Genomic DNA, 19,551 nt, shown 5'->3' with positions numbered 1-19,551 from the left:
ATTATAGGACACTCTGCATACCTGTTTAGTGGACTGCGGATTTTATGCATTTATGACAAAAATGTGTACATTAATATCGGACAGTTCTCGAAAATACCACGACTGTACAAGAGAACTCTGATCAAGAACAGACTGCTTGTTCTCGGAGGAATCCACCGCGGTATCCGGAAGCCTCGGAGTCCTTGAGAGAATTCGTAAACCATTGATGCTGCCCTCCAAGGGCCACAAGATCCCTTTGACACTGGCACATCTTCATAGAACACTCGCCGCATTAGAAATTCCATCGAGAAAGTCCTCAGTCAGCCGCTGCTACGATTTGATCCTGCGAAGCCGGGATAAGGGCGTCGAACACCGTATTCGGCGATCATAAAATTTAAGATACACTTTCTTCGAACCGGCTCTTTCGTAGACGTCTCAAGTCTCTCGACGAGCGGCTTTATCTCCGGCCGCGTTCCGCCGACGTCGCTCGCGACAACGACAACGTGACCTATCGATTCCTCGTGGTCGCGATCAAGGACAAAGTGAGATCGTGCGATCACGTGTACAGATACCTGTGCCGTCGTTCCTATACGCGGTCCAACGAGCCGAGCCAGCGAAGGTAAACAAATACTCTCGAGCGATGATCGGAGTCACATTTCTCAGATAATCAAGGGGCGAGACATATTGTAGAGCCGTTCCTGAGACGGTCTCCGTCCGATTATTTTATGTCACGTTCACAGTGCCGTGCTAGCATCGTGCCGTTCTCGGTCCGATCAAATATCCATATTATAGGTAATACAGGGTGTTCCATAATTATGTTAACATCTGGAAAGGGCTGATTCCTGAGGTCATTTGAAGAAACTTTTTCCTTAACGAAAATGCAATCCGCGGGTTCGTTTACGAGTTATTGACGAAAAACGCTGACCAATGAGAGGCGCGCTCGGCTGGCGCGTGGCGGCCGAGCCAACGAGCGGTCGAAGTCCAGTTCCGCTGATTGGCTTGGCCGCCTAGCGCTAGGGGAGCTCGCCTCTCATTGGTCAGTGTTTTTCGTTAATAACTCGTAAACCAAGCAGCGGATTGTATTTTCGCTAAGGAAAAAGTTACTTCAAATGACCTCTGGAATCACTCCTTTCCGGGTGTTAACATAATTATGGGACACCATGTTTATCAGGGTTTGAAATAAACAAGTATCTTGCATCTTGACTAGTACTCTATTTGTACTAAAATGTTTCGTTCACCAAAATATTCCTTCCTGATGAACTTTTATAAAAAAGACTTCCTATTTCCTGGTAAGTTATTAAATAAATATAAAAAATTTTGGAATCTGTGCGTTAAAAGTTTATTTCACAGTAGCGTGTAATATTATTTAGAAATTAACAAAACGATAATGAGAATCGATACATAAGTATCATAGTTTTATGAAAAATATCGAATAAAAAAATGTCAATTTAATTTCGCAAGTAACCAACTCGCAAACTTGTTTCCTATTTCGATTAATGTCACGTATTCGTTCTAATATTTCTGTTCGATCAAAATGTTTAATAACTAGAAGAGAGAGAGAGAGAGAATCTTAAAGCACAAATGAATTGCTTAAAGTAATATTAAACGAATCGAAATCACAATAAATGACGCAAAACGATCCTGATGGCGACCACCAACAGCCCTAGCTGATCATTATAACAAACAACACCGTAAAAACTGCGGCCTCGAAGGCGACGCTTCCTCTTCGTGAAATTTTCAGCGGTCTGAGAGCCAGCTGCTGCACAAGGCTTACCTGTTACACCTCGAGCCGTGGTTTATCGCCGGGGACAGGTTGTATCTCCGAAGAAGTCGGTAATGGAATTCGAACTTCGTAATTGAATGCGAATCTCGAATAAGGGTCTGTTACATTTCCGGCTTTCCGAGATCGCGCGGTTTAAAGTTATACCTATTTCTACTATAATATACCTCTATATACTCTATATAGTATATATATGCACCTCTACTATAGTATATCTCTGTATACTATATATATATTTGGTAGGTCGTCCGGTCATTTTTTAAATGACCAAATTTCAAGGCTGAAATAAAGATAATGAGAGATAAGAATGAACTACGTTTCGGCCATTCTCTCAGCCTTCTTCCATAAGCTTCAAACACCCGAAGTGCTGGTTCTTTTTCTCTTTGAGATCGATTACTTTCTTTTTTTTAATCCAATTTGTTTATACAATCTGTCTAATGACATTTAGACAAAATTTATATCATTGTACGATAATATAGTTAATGTTTAGGTGCTTGCCCTATTTTTAGCACCTATTTTGCGATACACTATAGAAACTAAATAATTCCATTGAAAAAAGGAGTATATTCATTAACCCTTTGCACTCGAGTGGCGACTCTGAGGCACCACTAAAAAATTATTAAATCACGTTCCAAGATAATTTTTATATTATCAAAGTTTAGATTTCGAACATTATTGAAAGTGTAACCGTTGTATGAATCGCGAGACTAAATTTCGTACGCATAAAATGCGCTTTGTCTTGTAAAATGAAAGCACTATAAGTCAGAAAGATGATTTTAGATTTACAGTTAAAGTGGCTTCGAGTGCAAAGGGTTAACTCGATTTTAATAAAATATTTTTTATAGTAACAATATATTAAATTATTTCATTATTATTTTTGTCATACCATATTTATTGTATAACAATGCTAGTTATACACAATCGAGCTTATATTTACAGATTGAAATGAGTGATTTCACGATGTGTGATCAAACATTTTACTTTTTATTATTTTTAGAGCGTTTTATTCTTTTTCAATCTCGAAGCGCTGCTGCTATCGTGAAGCAGATTTTCTGCTAGCTTGTTTCGATGGTTTCACAGTCTATCATCGTACCTGCCGTAGAATAGCGGTGTTTCTTCTGCCACTGTTGATAGATTCAGGTCGTTCCCAATTTCAAGATCTATCACGGACGAAATCTCTGCAACCAGTTCACGCTACAGTGGCCAACCGAGACCGTAGAATCATATTATGCTGTTCACCGAATTTCGAGCAAAATGTAACACAGACCCACCTCGGAGACACGCGTTCAATCGGAGGAGCCTTGCTCTCCGATCCGACGCGCGCAAGCATCCCCTTTAGGGCAGCTTTAAGCTCGCCGGCTGCGTAGGCGGTCGAATTATTGTTTAAACACGTGCACACTCCCTTTTACGCGTGTCCGACCGTGCCCGGTTCTCGCGGATCCAAGAATTAATCATGTAATGAACTGTTGGTGGTTGTCCGCCGCGCGCGAGCTAGATCAGAGTAGCGTCGCTCGCCGATCTGCAAGAGTATTATATTTCTCGCGTCGCGTTTTCGTTCGCGGCCGCACGTGGTTCCCGCAATATTCGAAGTAACGCAATTATTTGCGGTGGGCTAAGCCGGCCGGCTTAACAAAGCATATCTCTGTTTCCATCGATTCCGAAGGCGGTTCGAAACTTGGCCGCTTGTGTGTGTGTGTTCGAGAATCGCAAGCTCCGGTGCCACGGGACCGAGCGATAAAGCACAGAATCCTTCCCAGTACGGCGTAAGCTTTAATTCACTTTGGTGAGTACTTCTGCAGTTCGCGGGGAACTTCCCGCAATAGGTTAGCAAGCATCCGACACAGCAAAACGGATTGCCTTCGCCTCGCGAAGACGCGCTGTTTTTCGGCCAGGTTGCCAGATAACGAGAACGTTAATCGGTCATCCCGATTGTCTTGTCCAGCGTTGCCGTGAATTGCCTCGAATGTCACGTGATCCATCCGTGACGTCACGGATGAACAATTGAGCAGAGTCGGGATAGAGGGCAGTAGGTTTGCCAGGGATCCTCTCGCGTTGCGATTGGTCGCTGCTCTCTCTCTCCCCCTACTCCGCTGAACTGCTCATCCGTGACGTCACGATGGAGTCACGCGACGTTGGAGGGAATTCACGGCAACAATGTTCGCGACGCGTGCGTTGTTCCGTCGTCTCTACAGTTTGTGTTTAGGCTGCGGGCGGTTTGGGCGATGCCATTTTTTAGAGTCTCTTCAGTGTCTCTTTGACTAATTTATTGCTCGGGTGCGGCTGGAGGATGTCTCGCAACGGCACTTGGCGCGGTCCACGCAGGACGCCAAGTGAGACTGGACATTTTTTACGTATTTACATCCAATTCTGTTTTTACGCGGTAGATACGTTCCAGAAAAAAATCCGTGTAAAAAGTGCCGTGCAAAGAAGACATCGTGTACGTACACTGAGAAATATAAGAGCTTGGTTTAATATTCTTAAAAGCTGTAAAAAAGATGGTTAAAATAAAAGGATTCATACAAAAGACTTTGTTAAGAGTCTTTGCAAAAAGCAGACTTTGATTCGTATGTGCGTTCATGTTTATTTTATAGAAACGAAAGATAATTCAATTGTTAAAGCGAAAGTCGACATTTTTTAGCCGTGATGAGAATGTTAACTGCCGCGTGGCGATGGCTGGGTCAATTTTGATCCAGAGTATTTAAAAATCGTTCTCTAATTACTCAATTTTCAGCAATTGAATAAACTGAATTGTTGTTACATCGGGATCGACAGGAAAGGCTGATAAATCTGCAAGAAATACCTTCGAAAATACGTTTTGAAAAATTACCGAATGTAGGTTAGAATTTTTATAAAATTATGAACATCGTCAATGCTACAGTCGTAAAAATGTACCGCTCTCCGAGTGTTTATAAAATTATAAAGTTAGGCGACAATATCTCGGAAGTGAGGACACGCGACACGCGGCGCGTTCTTCCCGTAGAAATATTAGGTCTACCGGAAAGTTCTGTCCGATAGTGTCACTTCAATTTTCAATCCATATGCATATGTTGATTTGAGATATATACGACTATCTCTCTTTATCATTGCATTTACACACATGTGCTCTCCTAAATAAACTGACACAAAGATGTCTCATGTCATTATCAAGTGAGACGCGATCGCGAAAACATGGCTACCGATGATAATGCCAGACCACATGCTGCTTTGGCGACTCGTCAGAAAATCGCAGAGCTAGGCTGGGAAATTCTGTCGCATCCACCATACTCCCCAGACCTAGCACCCTCCGATTATCACTTGTTTCTCTCTTCGCAAAACTTTTTACAGGAAAAAAATTCAAAACTGAAGCCGACGTCAACCAAGCACTAGTCGAGTTCTTCGCCTCTAAAAATAAATCATTTTTTCAAAATGGCATTTACAAGTTGCCATCGCGCTGGCAAGAAGTCATAAGTAACGATGGAAAGTATATTCTACAATAAATCTTATTAAATGTATGAAAATTGTGTTATATTTCGATTCAAAAACGGACAGAACTTTCCGGTAGACCTAATACATGCGCACGTCTTTCGTTTAAGCGGCGAGATCGGGTCGTTCAGATCCGTCTGTTTTACGTCTTCACTGGACACTAATCTCCGCCGCTTCGAGACCAGGCTGCGATCAGGCTGTGGGAGATTCAGGACCAGTCAGCAGGTGTGCACCTCGGGATGCAATTAACCGATGGGGCTTTCAATCTAGTTATGTCCCCGATTTCGGGCCTCGACGGCGCGAGGTCTCGGCACTCCTGCGGGTCACACAATGACACCGATAAAATTAGCCGCCGACACGGTTTCGCAATAAACCCGATCGATTTAACGGGCGGCCGAATTAGGTTTACCCGCGGCGGACCCGGGCATCGCAATCGACGCTTGAATAAATAGCGGCGCGGACGTACGACGCCGTGATGGAGGAACTTACGGCGAGAAAATGCGGCATCTTGGACGGGACGCAATCCACGTTACGAGCCTAATTTCCTTCGTCGAAAGCTAATTTCGACGAAGGTTTTATTGCGGGTATTGGATTATTTTCTCTCTTTTAAATACTCAGAAGTTTTTCCTTCTAGCATATAAGTTACAAAAACGAATCGACGCCGAGAGTCTCGCCAGAGTACCATTAGATAAACAATGATTTCATATGTATATAGAACAGAGTGCTCTTTGTCTTTAGGTGACGTTTTTGGTTTCGTCTTTGTGTATAGTCTTCAGTCTCCTGGAGCAATCAGGAGAGTAAAGACGGTCCTTCCTCGTACATCAAATTAATAAACTAAAAGGGATAAGTTTAATTCACTGCGTTTTGCTTTTATTTATCTACCCATTTCCAATAGAGGGAAACGATCTCGCGCGCGAACGGCAAACAAATGGCGGCCGCGGTCGGATTGCACGAGTTTGAAAGTCGAGGAATGAAAGTGCACCAAAAGTGGCTCGTTTCCGATGGCTCTTTGACTAGCTTCGCCGTACCACTGTTTCTACTGTCGCGACTTTTACATCACGATTACGCGATATTAAGCGCTGCGACTTTCTCAAATTAAAGGGAAAGGATCGAAGTTCATTCAGCTGCAAACAGCATCTCCGAAAATAATTTTACAGAGACCGTGCATCTCGTCAAACTTGGTAATTTTCAACACGACGATCACGACCTCGCATTTAAAGGGTTGCAGTTGTTGCAGTGCGTCAAACATGATATCCAGAAACATGATCGTGAAGTAGAGAACACTGTCACCATTTTCGTGCACGGAGAATCTCGCGACAGGTCCCGAATGCGTCTCGATTCGTCCACGTGATGTACGAGTGTAACGCGAGAGGAACGGTTCAAACACAGCGGGACTAATTCAGGATGTTGAGTCCTAGAGATCCGTCTTTCTCCCGCCGGCAATTATTCATTCGTGAGCAGAGAAACCGGCAATTTACCTCTCGAGCAATTAAGGGAATCCTCGGTGTCCGTTTGATAGACCTATCGTTGTTTCTTCTCCCGGGCGTTCCGCCGTCGCTTTTCAAAGCGACCCGAACATCCGGAAATCTCGTTATGCTCGGCAAGAAAATGGAACGTCCGCGTCGAAGCGCGCGGAGTTAAAGCTCCGATGGCCTGTACGTGCAAGGAGCGCCGCTCGAAAATAGCATTACACTCGTTCAAACGCTCTCTTCTTGCCGCTCTAAACCATCTACCGGGTGTTCCCGCTCCGACCTGCCTCACCGACACGTTTTTATTCCTCGCCGCGTATGCCGTGCACGTACCGGCAAACGCGAGGCATCGATACGCCGCGCGCGTCGTTCTATTATTTATTAACCCTTTCGCTACGGACGGATTCTCCGTCGCGGTACTTCTGCTGAACAGAGCGCTGCGACATCACTGCACGCTACGCGACGGCGATCGTCAGCGGAAGTCGGTACTCCGCGGCGGTCGGCGGAGAACCTAAGCTGTTTGAATTGAATGAATTTTTCGAACGAAAAAATTTTTCTCCAAAGGGTATTTATAAATAAAGGGTATTCCAGGGTGTTTTATAACGTCTTAGCATGCGCTCTTTAATTTACAGTATGAGAGGAAGTAACATTATGCAATATAATGCATCTTATGGAAAGCCACTATAGTGGTCCGTAGTACCTCAGTGGCACCAAATGGAAAGCCACTATAGTGGTCCGTAGTACCTCAGTGGCACCATATAGAAAGCCACTATAGTGGTCCGTAGTACCTCAGTGGCACCAAATGGAAAGCCACTATAGTGGTCCGTAGTACCTCAATGGCACCATATGGAAAGCCACTATAGTGGTCCGTAGTATCTCAGTGGCACCAAATGGAAAGCCACTATAGTGGTCCGTAGTACCTCAGTGGCACCAAATGGAAAGCCACTATAGTGGTCCGTAGTACCTCAGTGGCATCATATGGAAAGCCACTATAGTGGTCCGTAGTACCTCAATGGCACCATATGGAAAGCCACTATAGTGGTCCGTAGTACCTCAGTGGCACCAAATGGAAAGCCACTATAGTGGTCCGTAGTACCTCAGTGGCACCAAATGGAAAGCCACTATAGTGGTCCGTAGTACCTCAGTGGCACCATATAGAAAGCCACTATAGTGGTCCGTAGTACCTCAGTGGCACCAAATGGAAAGCCACTATAGTGGTCCGTAGTACCTCAGTGGCACCAAATGGAAAGCCACTATAGTGGTCCGTAGTACCTCAGTGGTACCACATGGAAAGCCACTATAGTGGTCCGTAGTACCTCAGTGGCACCAAATGGAAAGCCACTATAGTGGTCCGTAGTACTTCAGTGGCATCATATGGAAAGCCACTATAGTGGTCCGTAGTAGCGAAAGGGTTAAACGACGCGAACAATCCCGTACGCGCGGCAGCACCGTTTTTCTTTTTCAATAAAAAATTCGAGTTCCGTTGTTTATCATTCCATTAATCGGAATTTTCGATCGGTCCGCCGATCTGACAAATTTTGTCGCGCGCAGGCCGAACGGCGTCGTGATGAATGCGAAAGTGCAGCGTGCCGTGCACGCGTTGTCCACGCGAACACGGAGACCCTTCATTTTCAGCACTGCACAATCTCCAGGTCGCTATTTATCTTTCCGTTAAATCGAACTTCCCCCCCACAATTGTGGCAGCTCGCGGAGTATATAAACCCGGTTTATTCGCATCAAAATATCAATTATGTTTTGCTTGAACCCGTTAAAACGCTCGCGCGTTTTGTGCCACCGGCACGCGAAATTAACGAAGAGAAGTTCCGAACCGTGTAAACTTGATCAAATTCGGTGCCAGGTTTCGCGTTGTATCCGCGCACAAGAGCCACCGCCACGTGGGAATCGAGTGACGTCAATTTTCTTTTGACAGTCCGGTATAACAAGATTAAATTGATTGATTTACGGTTCCGTAACGACGCAACCGGGCGAAAATATTTATGCGCCGAGCAAAATCGAAATTGCGTTAATTAATCGCGAATCACAGAAGCTGCGTACACGTACGTTTCTCCCTTTAATTATGTTATCGAGGTAGAAACGATACGGCTGCGTTTTTCTTTTCTTCACATATTTTTACACTCTCTTGTGCTTGGTCTACTTATTTTTATCGTACATTCACAAAATACACAGTCCAGTCGTTATAATTTCGCGTTGTTTACCGAGAATTCGCCTCGCGTGCCGCATCACTTGACCGACTCCGTCGATCCTTAGCGTCGACGTAGCAATGAGTTGCATAGGCGTAGGACTGGCACAGGGAAATTCACAGCAACCCGAAATTTGGCATTTCGAGAAGAAATTACGGTACACAACGATAAACAAGGATTTCCGTATGTTGGAAGTCCGAGTGAAATCGATCATGAATATCGCCAGAAGTCTCACCTGCGCAAAAAATTCGAGCCCGATGCGAGACGATGTAAACTTGTCTGACTCTGCGCGGACCATAACTACTGGCCGAGGTTCGCCACAATGCGAGCGCGATCGGTTTGCCATCGCGGCGGACTCGTTTCCCCGTGTTATTTATTTCATTTGCGTCATAAATCTGTTTCCCGCCGAACGAGGAACTTTTTCACGGCGAGCGGAACGCGCGACCGCCGCGTCGAGCCGCGCCGAATAAAGATTTATGGAGGCGACTCTTTAATAGACGCGACCGAACGACTCGGCCGTGGGATAAAGCGGTTCTTAGCTGCAGGGATCGAAAATTATTTTTAAGAGATCTAGGTTTTACCTTCTTTAAATCGCGACACTTTGTGAGCAAATGATGTGTGCAAAATTTGGAAGCAATTGAATAGTGAGAGCTCGTGCCACATTTGATGTAGATAGTTGATGAATTGTAATTATTTCGTTTCATTTTCGAACCTAATTGTATTTCGTTGTTTCTATTATTTATTAAACGACGCGAACAATCCTGGACGCGCGGGAACACCAGTTTTCTTTTTCAATAAAAGAACAAATAAAAGAAAATGGTTTTTAGGATATCTAGGTTTTACCTTCTTTAAATCGCGATACTTTGTGAACAAATGATGTGTGCAAAATTTGGAAGCAATTGAACGGTGGGAGCTCGTGCCATATTTGATGTAGAAAGTTGAAGAATTGTAATGATTTCGTTTCACTTTCGAACCTAATTGTATCTCGTTGTTTCAGAGGTATTGTTAAACGCGGCGCGCGTCGTTCTATTATTTATTAAACGACGCGAACAATCCTGGTCGCACGGGAACACCAGTTTTCTTTTTCAATAAAAGAACAAATAAAAGAAAATGGTTTTTAGGATATCTAGGATTTACCTTCTTTAAATCGCGATACTTTGTGAACAAATGATGTGTGCAAAATTTGGAAGCAATTGAACGGTGGGAGCTCGTGCCATATTTGATGTAGAAAGTTGATGAATGGTAATGATTTCGTTTCACTTTCGAACCTAATTGTATCTCGTTGTTTTAGAGACGTTTTTAAACATAGTTTTACTGGAAGTCAATGCCTTAGATGAAGAATGTTGAGCTTTTGTTACTTTTCTTTATTTTATTTTCACTTATAATATAATGTTTCTCGTTGATCTTATTATAATTATTTGTAAGTTGACTGCGGATCTTTATGCAAAATAATAATTATCTTCGACAATTGCGATAAGAATGTGTCAGATAGAAATTTCTTACTCTGTTCAATAATTTAAGCGAGTTGAAGACAATGTCCTTAAAATCTTTTGATATTTTCGTCATTTTCAATTTTAATTATCTATTTTTGTCATAAATGCACACAATCCGCAATCTACTTATAAGGTACATCGTGCGTGACCGAGAGAGAGAAACATGTAAATGTATAATAAATTTATTATATATTATTATCTTAACGTTTAGTCTATTCGTGTATATATTCGCAAGTCTAAATTGCATATATTTAAATCTTCGAGAAATGGTCGATAATGAATATCGGTTCATTATAAAATATACTTGTGTTCCAATAAATGATTATTTCTCTGAAAAAATCTAGAAAAATATAGATCACCCTGCGTAAGAAGCGATTCCGTGCTTTAGTCTATTCGTGTATCTATTCGCAAGTCTAAATTACACATATTTAAATCTTCGAGAGAGTCAATAATAAATATCGGTTCATTATAAAATATACTTGTGTTCCAATAAATGATTATTTCTCTGAAAAAATCTAGAAAAATATAGATCACCCTGCGTAAGAAGCGATTCCGTGCTTTAGTCTATTCGTGTATCTATTCGCAAGTCTAAATTACACATATTTAAATCTTCGAGAGAGTCAATAATAAATATCGGTTCATTATAAAATATACTTGTGTTTCAATAAATGATTATTTCTCTGAAAAAATCTAGAAAAATATAGATCACCCTGCGTAGGAAGCGATTCCGTGCTTTAGTCTATTCGTGTATCTATTCGCAAGTCTAAATTACATATATTTAAATCTTCGAGAGAGTCAATAATAAATATCGGTTCATTATAAAATATACTTGTGTTCCAATAAATGATTATTTCTCTAGAAAAATCTAGAAAAATATAGATCACCCTGCGTAGGAAGCGATTCCGTGCGCGAACGCTTCCACGCGACGTATCGTCGGCTATAAAGAAGCAAACTGTGGCACTCTGGCCGGGTATATTTTCCCGTTTGTCAATTAATTTTTCCGAAGCGGCCGTGAAATATTCATCGGCACGGCCCGGCGTATCCCGGCTCGCGTATCGACCTGACGACCGGAATAGGGGTCGTCCCCGAATTGACCAGGGAAAACAATGCGAAGGAACGCAGCGGCGAGACGAGGCACGGAACGACGTGTCTCTCCCGTCGAGAACGGCGACGCTGATGGAAAGCCATTGTCCACGGCAATCGATAACGTTTTAGAGTAATAACCGCTTCAATTTACGACGCACTCAGCCATTTTTACCGGCGCCTCCCCATTCACGGGGTAAACAGTCGCCGTTTCGAGGTCCAAGTGGGTCGAAATCTTTGCCGGTGGCCGGCTCCCGTCGTTTCCGTCCGAAACTAGCTTCTGTTTACACACCGCGCGGGTCAATTTCCGCGCGGTCCCTCGTTTATTCAACAGTCATCCAGCCGGCCGGCCGGCCGGCCTGCCTCCGCCGGATAATCCCGTTTTTGTAACAGCGCGAATGATTTACTGCGACCCGCTGTAATAACCCCGCGACACTGTTCTATTATGTATATGCAGGACATTCGCGGGGGCAAGCACGCAGCCAGACACGCGGCACGGTAATAGGATGGAATTTTCAGGGAAGGTCGCGCCAGCTGACCTGGAACCCTCCAATCTAGCCGACTTCCTGCGCGTGTTCGTTAGAATCCCTAAGGTGGCCGAGCCGGTTACTCTGGAATGACCAATTACTGTGCCTTTGATTCGTTCTCGGGCATAATTAACTTTATATTTACCGAATAACGATTGTTTATATATTATATATATATTATATATATTATTATATATTATTATATATATATATATATATTATTATATATTATATATATATTATTATATATTATATATATTATTATATTATATATATTATTATATTATATATATTATTATATTATTATATTATTATATTATATATATATATAGATATAGATGTATATTATATAATAACGATTGTTTTATTCTTTTACTTTATTTATTTTCTAATCAGAAAATTTAGCGTTTTATTCGATAAATGTAAAGTCGTTCTTTTATTTCGTTTATTTTTTAAGAAGGTTAAACATGCCTTATTCGATAAATATAAAGTTAATTATGTTAACCAACTCCGCTAGTCTGAATACGATGAAACCACTAACGCGGCCACGAATGAAGTTATTTCATTCGTTTTTCCCTGTTATTCTTCTTCTTCTTTATCAACGCACCAAGGTCATCCTCAGCCTTCTAAATTGGATGTGCACTATTCATTCCTGAATTTCGGATGTTCCAACTCTGAAACGGTGCCAGTTCGTATAAAGTTACTTCGAACGCTTTGGAACACTTCGAGTCACGAACTTGAAAGACTCTCGTGCCTCTAAGTATTTTGCAATGCGTTAAAATCAGAGCTAAAATGAATACCGACGTCTCATAAAAAATTCATTTCAGCCCTCTGTTAATACATTGATTTTCATGTCTTGCGAGATACACGTGACTAGACTGCGGATCTTTCAACGAAGAATGTGCATCGATTGCGCGAGACAGGAGTCAAATGAAAATGTGTTTCTTGTTTTAATAATTTTGGTAAATTAAAATTTTGCAACAAGTTCGCTCGATGTAACAATATTCGGTCGGATAGAGAGGGATACTACAAACAATCAGGAAAAAGTGGATGGAAAATAGCAATTAGAATTAGATCAATTCAAGAGCATTGAGCGCAATATAATACCTCGAAACGGAAACATTGTTCAATAGATAATAATAATATAACAATATCCATAAATTCTCCCGATTTCTTCGCTGATCATTAGACTGCGGATTTAATGCATTTTTGACAAGAATGAATAAATCAAATTTAAACGAATTTAAGAATATAAACACACTATTTTCTGCTGATTAAAATTATTAACCCTTTTATAGGCACTGGGAACAATGCCTCCCACCCACTTTTAGCGCGCATATGGACCACCAGTTTCAAATATTCCCACCGTTGAAAATTCTTATTGAATTCAAATATTCTGCTGAAAAAATTCATATTATGCCCATGAAAGGGTTAAAGGAAGGATGAAATTAATTCTCCGCAACTGTTTCTTACAATTGAGACAGACAAATTTCATTTCACATAAAAATCCGCAGTCCACTGATCAGTGCATCGCTCACCCATTTCTGCCATAAATGCCTAAAATCCGCAATCTACGTGTACGAAGCCTTTACCGACGTCTCAGAAGAAAACGTTTCATTCCGGGACGATGCCAAAAGCCTGTTCACGTTCGCAGACATAATGCATGCAAGTAAAACAAACGCGACTTCCAAGGATCGTGTAAAGTCGTGGCATCATGGGACTCGCCTAGCAGTCGCAATCATCGTATGCATGCACGTCCATCGGCGAATTTACATGAAGAAAGTAGCTGCAGGTAGTAAAAAGCAATTGGATTGCACCGCGCGTTGATGAGAACGTTCTGTTCGAGGAAACCGCCCTAACGACGCGCCCTAACGAGTGCATAATCCCTCGGATTATAAATCGGAATCCGACACGCAATATCGCCGGGAATGATCGGCACGGTGAAATATCGACGCGAGGAAATTGATATTGCAAATGAACCGCCGATTCCTCGATCCGGAACGCCGCGAGCCGGCGCGTAGCCGCGCCGTTGTTATTAACAGGAACGTTAAATTTCGCGCCAAAATCGGCCACGCTTTTACGAGCCATCCGGCTCGGCATGGACCCACTTCCTCGGCGAAGTGTTCCTTCGTTGCGAACTTAGCCCCTACTTTGCCAGCTCGTCCGCGGTGCTCGTAATTCTCCCCGAGAATTCTCGGCAACCACTACCGACGCAGCTGCGAAGTTCGCTCGTAAAATGTTTGACATGCCTGAGAGCGATATGTTGTTTCGACACCGAAGCCGTCGGCTGTGCAAATCAGCCGTGGATAGACTCCCTTAAGGTCCTGTCAAATTATTTTTCCTGCGGAAGGGGTTGCACGCGTGTACTAGCAAAATTACGCTTCGAAATTAAAATGTGATCTATGCGTGCTAATATTAACCAAAGAGGCGAACAAAACTAATCGAAAATACAAGTGGAATAAGTTGTAAAGTTACTGTAAATTAATTCAACTCTTAATCCTCTTAACAATAAATTTGGCCAGTCAACGTGATAGTCGCGAATAACACTCCTTGTTTCTCGCAATGAAGAAAATGTAGCTTACGCCACTGCGATTTCGACCTACCAAAATACGCTATCGAAATCAGTAGCGCGCCAATATTGTTTCGACGACAAGATTTTCATATTGATATGGTCAACACTTTCGATCGTGATAAACCGACGTTTATTTATTATTATTTATTTAAATAGCGTGCAGGTAAATCGCGAAACGGTAAAAGCTTCAGGAGAATTTAACCCTTAATTACTATTGCTGATCTGCGGGACCGCTGCTAATTGCTTACTCATTCTTATTCATAATACTTAGTCACAATTGTAAGAAAAATTGCATTAACGAGCAAAGTGAAAACGTGGATCTTTATCTTTATTTAACACTTCCATATCGGTAAAACCGCGACACAGTAATTAACCTTTTAGGCACGACGCGTCACTATAGTGGCTATTGCGGATGTCATCTTTCAGAACGACGCGCCACTATAGTGGCTTGCTCTAGTAGCTCACTCGCTCATCGTTTGAGCCAAATAATCGTCTTCATATGCATTGTTTCACACTTCTTTTGTCTTCGCATCGATTTACAACAGTCTACAGGGTGCCCCAAAAATATCTCGCAATCCGGAAATGGCGGGTTCCTCGGATCATTTGAAACAACTTCTTCCTTTACAAAAATGTTCTCCGAGATACCGTTAACGAGTTATTAACGAAAAACAGTGACCAATAAGAATCGAGTACGGCTGACGCGAGGCGGCCCAGCCAACCAGCGCACGAAGCCCAGCTCCGCTCACTGGCTCGATCGCCTCGCGCCAGCCGAGCTCGCCTCTCATTGGTCACTGTTTTTCGTTAATAACTCGTTAACGGTGCCTCGGAGAAAATTTTTGTAAAGGAAAAAGTTGCTTCGAATGGCTCGAGGAACCCGCCACTTTCGGATTGCGAGACATTTTTGGGACACCCTGTATATACAGACTCTGTACAGTGCACATAAGACTCTGCCGTCCAGAGAAATAGTCTCGCGCAGAAGTCAGCCGTACCTAAAAGGTTAAGGGTTAAAGAATCAACTATTTAACTGCTGCTTCTAGTGATCGATCATTTCTATTTTGTAAAGAGATCCGCGGCCGAGTGATAAAACAGCGATTATCAGAGAAAACTGGAATCTTTCTGATCCACAACAGACCATGTGAATCGTGGAAACGCGGGCCGCGGGGTCGCGGCGAATCAAGCTCCAATTGAGACACTCGAATGGTTCTAATTACGGTGTCATTGACAATTGGATGCCCGGATCATTTGCAGCGCGATGGAGCGCGTTCGAATTACATCTCGACTCGTGCTGATGTAACGCCGACCGGTCAGCCGTATTGACCGATTGTGTTGTCCCCGACCGACGTTTGGGGGATCAACGGAGGATATCGCTGGGGGGAGGGGGAGGATTGATTAACAGGGCGCGCAGCCTCGCGCGATCCAGACGGTTAAAAATGCAAACGGTGTGCACCGGAACGGAGGAAGTTCGAGGTTACGCGGCTGCGACACACTTTTCCGCTCGCAGTTTCACCATGAATAATTCACGTTCCGGCGCAAAGGTAAAATTCATTCGCCTTACACGGTCGTACTCGGTCCGGCACGCGGATTTACTCTCGCGGTTTTATCTCGTGAATTATTCACGGCCGCGGATTACCGAACGCCGTTAGCCGGTCAGCGCAAACATTTGGAAAGGAAACGTCTCCGGGGGGTCTGAGAAGTTCCGGCTCGCTCGAAGGACGAACGCCGTGGAAGGAAGGCAGGATGTCGAGGGAGGACAACGGGACGAAGAAAAAGAGCGGTCGTCGTGAAAGCCGTGACGCTGATGGAACTCGAACAGAAGCTAATCGGCAGTCGAGTTAGGTCGATTGGCAACGGAACGAATCATCGGCCACGTAGAAAACACGAGGACGTCGCCGCGGTGATCTGAAACGCGATTCCAGTTGAGCACAGTGATCATTATGATTGTATTTTCTTCTACGTGAATATACAGGGTGTTCCACAATTATTTTAACAGCTGAAAATGAGGGGTAGCTAAGGTCATTTGAAGTAACATTTTCCTTTGCGAAAATGCGATCTGCGGCTTAGTTTACGAGTTATTAACGGAAAACACTGACCAATGAGAGGTGACGGCGCGAAGTTCGAGAGCCCGCAGCACGAGGCTTTGACAGATGGTCGGGACGGACTCGAGCCGCGTTCGAAATATTGAACAAATCACGAAGCGAGAACTTTCCAGATGTTTTTTACTATGTTTGTTAGAGAAATATGAAGAATATTATCAATAACCTTCACATAACAAGGTTATGTCAAGGTCATGTCAAGGTTAACCTATGAAATTTTTAAGGAAGGTGTACAGTGTAGATTAACAAAGTACGTAAATGATATTTCAATTTAAATAACTCCGTGTCCGAACACAGCTCAACGAATGATTCGCAGGCTAATTTAATAAATAATAATCGTGTTAAATGGGTGTTAATGGGTGAGTTGCTTTAAAATTTCATATGATGACCTTGACATAACCTTGACATGACCTTGGCATAACCTTGACATATCAAGGTCATATCAAGGTTACGTCAAGGTCATGTCAAGGTCATGTCAAGGTTATGTCAAGGTCCTATCAAGGTTATGTCAAGGTTATGTCAAGGTCAACATATGAAATTACTTAATATTTCGGGTCTGAAAAATTATTAAATATTCTTCAGACGTTCTAAAGTAAAAGTGAACAGCGTTTTTCTTAAAAATATCACTGTTACGTAGTAAAAAAAAGTCCGGAAAGTTCTCGCTTCGTGATTTGTTCAATACTTCGAACGCGGCTCGAGTCCGTCCCGACCATCTGTCAAAGGCTCTCGAACTTCGCGCCGTCACCTCTCATTGGTCAGTGTTTTCCGTTAATAACTCGTAAACAAAGCCGCAGATCGCATTTTCGCAAAGGAAAAAGTTACTTCAAATGACCTCAGCTACCCCACATTTTCGGCTGTTAAAATAATAGTGGAACACCCTGTATATCGTACAATTATGAACACAATTCAATATACTAATACACAATGAACATACAATAACAATGCATGTGTAATCCGTACAAAGTGAATATACATTGTACACACATATTATCTAGGGTTGTGTCACTCTATTATAGTGGGAAATGCATATAGCGATGAAGATCATTATGCTAAACTAGGAACACATTTTAGACTGCGTTGATCGGTGGAACGTTATTCGCCCGTCACTCGCGGCCTGCATACTATTAGCGGACCTAGAAATATCGCTTATCTACGAAATTATCGACAACCGACAACGCGCGGCGTCGACGTCGACTGATGCGGCCAGCGGACGGACGCGAATATTAGAAATCGAACGCAACACAACCGATACAATAAAACCGGAGTGCCTGTCGGAATTGAATAGTAACGGTTACGACGAGGGAGAATCATGGGCCGGTCCTGTCCGGCCCGTGGAACGTAACGGCCGAACGTAAAACGCGTCGGATCGCTGCGGAACGTTCCTGAATCGAGTTAATCTTCATCACTTTATTTGGCTCGGGGCTAATGAAGCATTCGGGCCAGATGGGGAACGCTGAAAGACAGAACCAGGGAAACGGGGACCGAGCGAAAGAGACAGGGCTGCGGCGGTGGTATAGTCCGATGAAATAGTTCGGCAATCATGGAAGCCCGAGGAAACGGCGGAGGAAGCCGGAGACGGATCGGAATAGGGAGAACTTCCAGCGGGCTAATTATAGGAGTTCATTTCGCCTCGGCCTTTAATCGCTCGATTACGAGGGACAAAGAGCGCCCGCTGTAACGGCCCGGCGAAGATCTATCCGACTAGAATGTTGCGAACGATACACGCGATTCGCGCGAATTAATCTCGCGACCGGAATCCCGCCGTGAATAGACGAATCTCGCGGAAGCAAAACCGCAGGTTCGCAGCCACTGTTCGAATTGCGTGAACGCCTCGCCTCGCATTCGTTCGACTTCCTTCCGGCCGCGTTCATCGGCGAGTTGTCCGGCCGAAATCGTTAAGGGCGCGGGTGTGAATTCGACCTTGACGATCGCCGTATATACGCGCGAGTGGTCACTAAAATTAGCTAATTAATCAGATCTTCGACCGATAGATAGTTTAAATATCATTTTCTGCGACGAGATAGTTTTTTGTCAAGGGATTTAGAGTTCGTACGGATAATGCTTGAACCGATTATCGGTTCTCAACTATGGAATTATTTAAAGCACAGTTTGAAATATTTTATATATATATTATATATTATATAATATTATTCTTTTATAATTAATATATTATTTTATATGTTTATATATACAGGGTGTCCCAAAAATGTCTCGCAATCCGAAAGTAGAGGATTCCTGAGGCCATTCGAAGCAACTTTTTCCTTAGCGAAAATGCAATCCGCGGCATCGTTTACGAGTTATTAACGAAAAACAGTGACCAATCAGAGGCGAGATCATTTGGCGCGAGACGGCCGAGCCAGTGAGCGGAACCGGGCTCCGCGCACTCGTTGGCTGGGTCGCCGCGCGCCAGCCGAGCTCGCCTCTTATTGGTCAGTGTTTTTCGTTAATAACTCGTAAACGAAGCCTCGGAGAAAATTTTCGCAAAGGAAAAAGTTGCTTCAAATGACCCCAGGAACCTCCCATTTCTGGATTGCGAGATATTTTCGGTACACCCTGTATATATATTATATAATATTATTTTTTTATTATTAATATATACAACATTTAATTCAAGTTAACTATCTATCACTTCTTTTTACTGTTGATCGGGTGTCCAGATAAGGTAAGAATGTTAATTAATGTCGTCCAAGCTGCAGAACACAACAAATTACGTTTCTGACTCGCGAGTGGGGTAGTAGCATTGCGTTGGTTTCCCGCACCGGCGAATTAAATCGCTGCCGATCGGAGATCTCCTTTGTTCCCTGGCGCGCGTTCGCAACGCGCGAAACGCTTTTGTTCCCCTTTTCAAATACAACCGTTGGCCGCGGTGGAAAAAAATCCGTTCACCGACGG

General features: G+C 43.2%; 1 long non-coding RNA gene across 1 annotated transcript in view; it reads left to right on the top strand.

Annotated features, from left to right (window-relative positions):
• Window positions 1–19,551, top strand: part of LOC117220956 (uncharacterized) — a 405,009-nt gene that overhangs the window by 279,525 nt on the left and 105,933 nt on the right. The window lies entirely within an intron of this gene.

This window comes from Megalopta genalis, chromosome 1 (assembly GCF_051020955.1).
Source record: "Megalopta genalis isolate 19385.01 chromosome 1, iyMegGena1_principal, whole genome shotgun sequence".
NCBI classification, from domain to species: Eukaryota; Metazoa; Arthropoda; class Insecta; order Hymenoptera; family Halictidae; genus Megalopta; species Megalopta genalis.
This window is presented reverse-complemented; position numbering and strand designations above follow the sequence as displayed.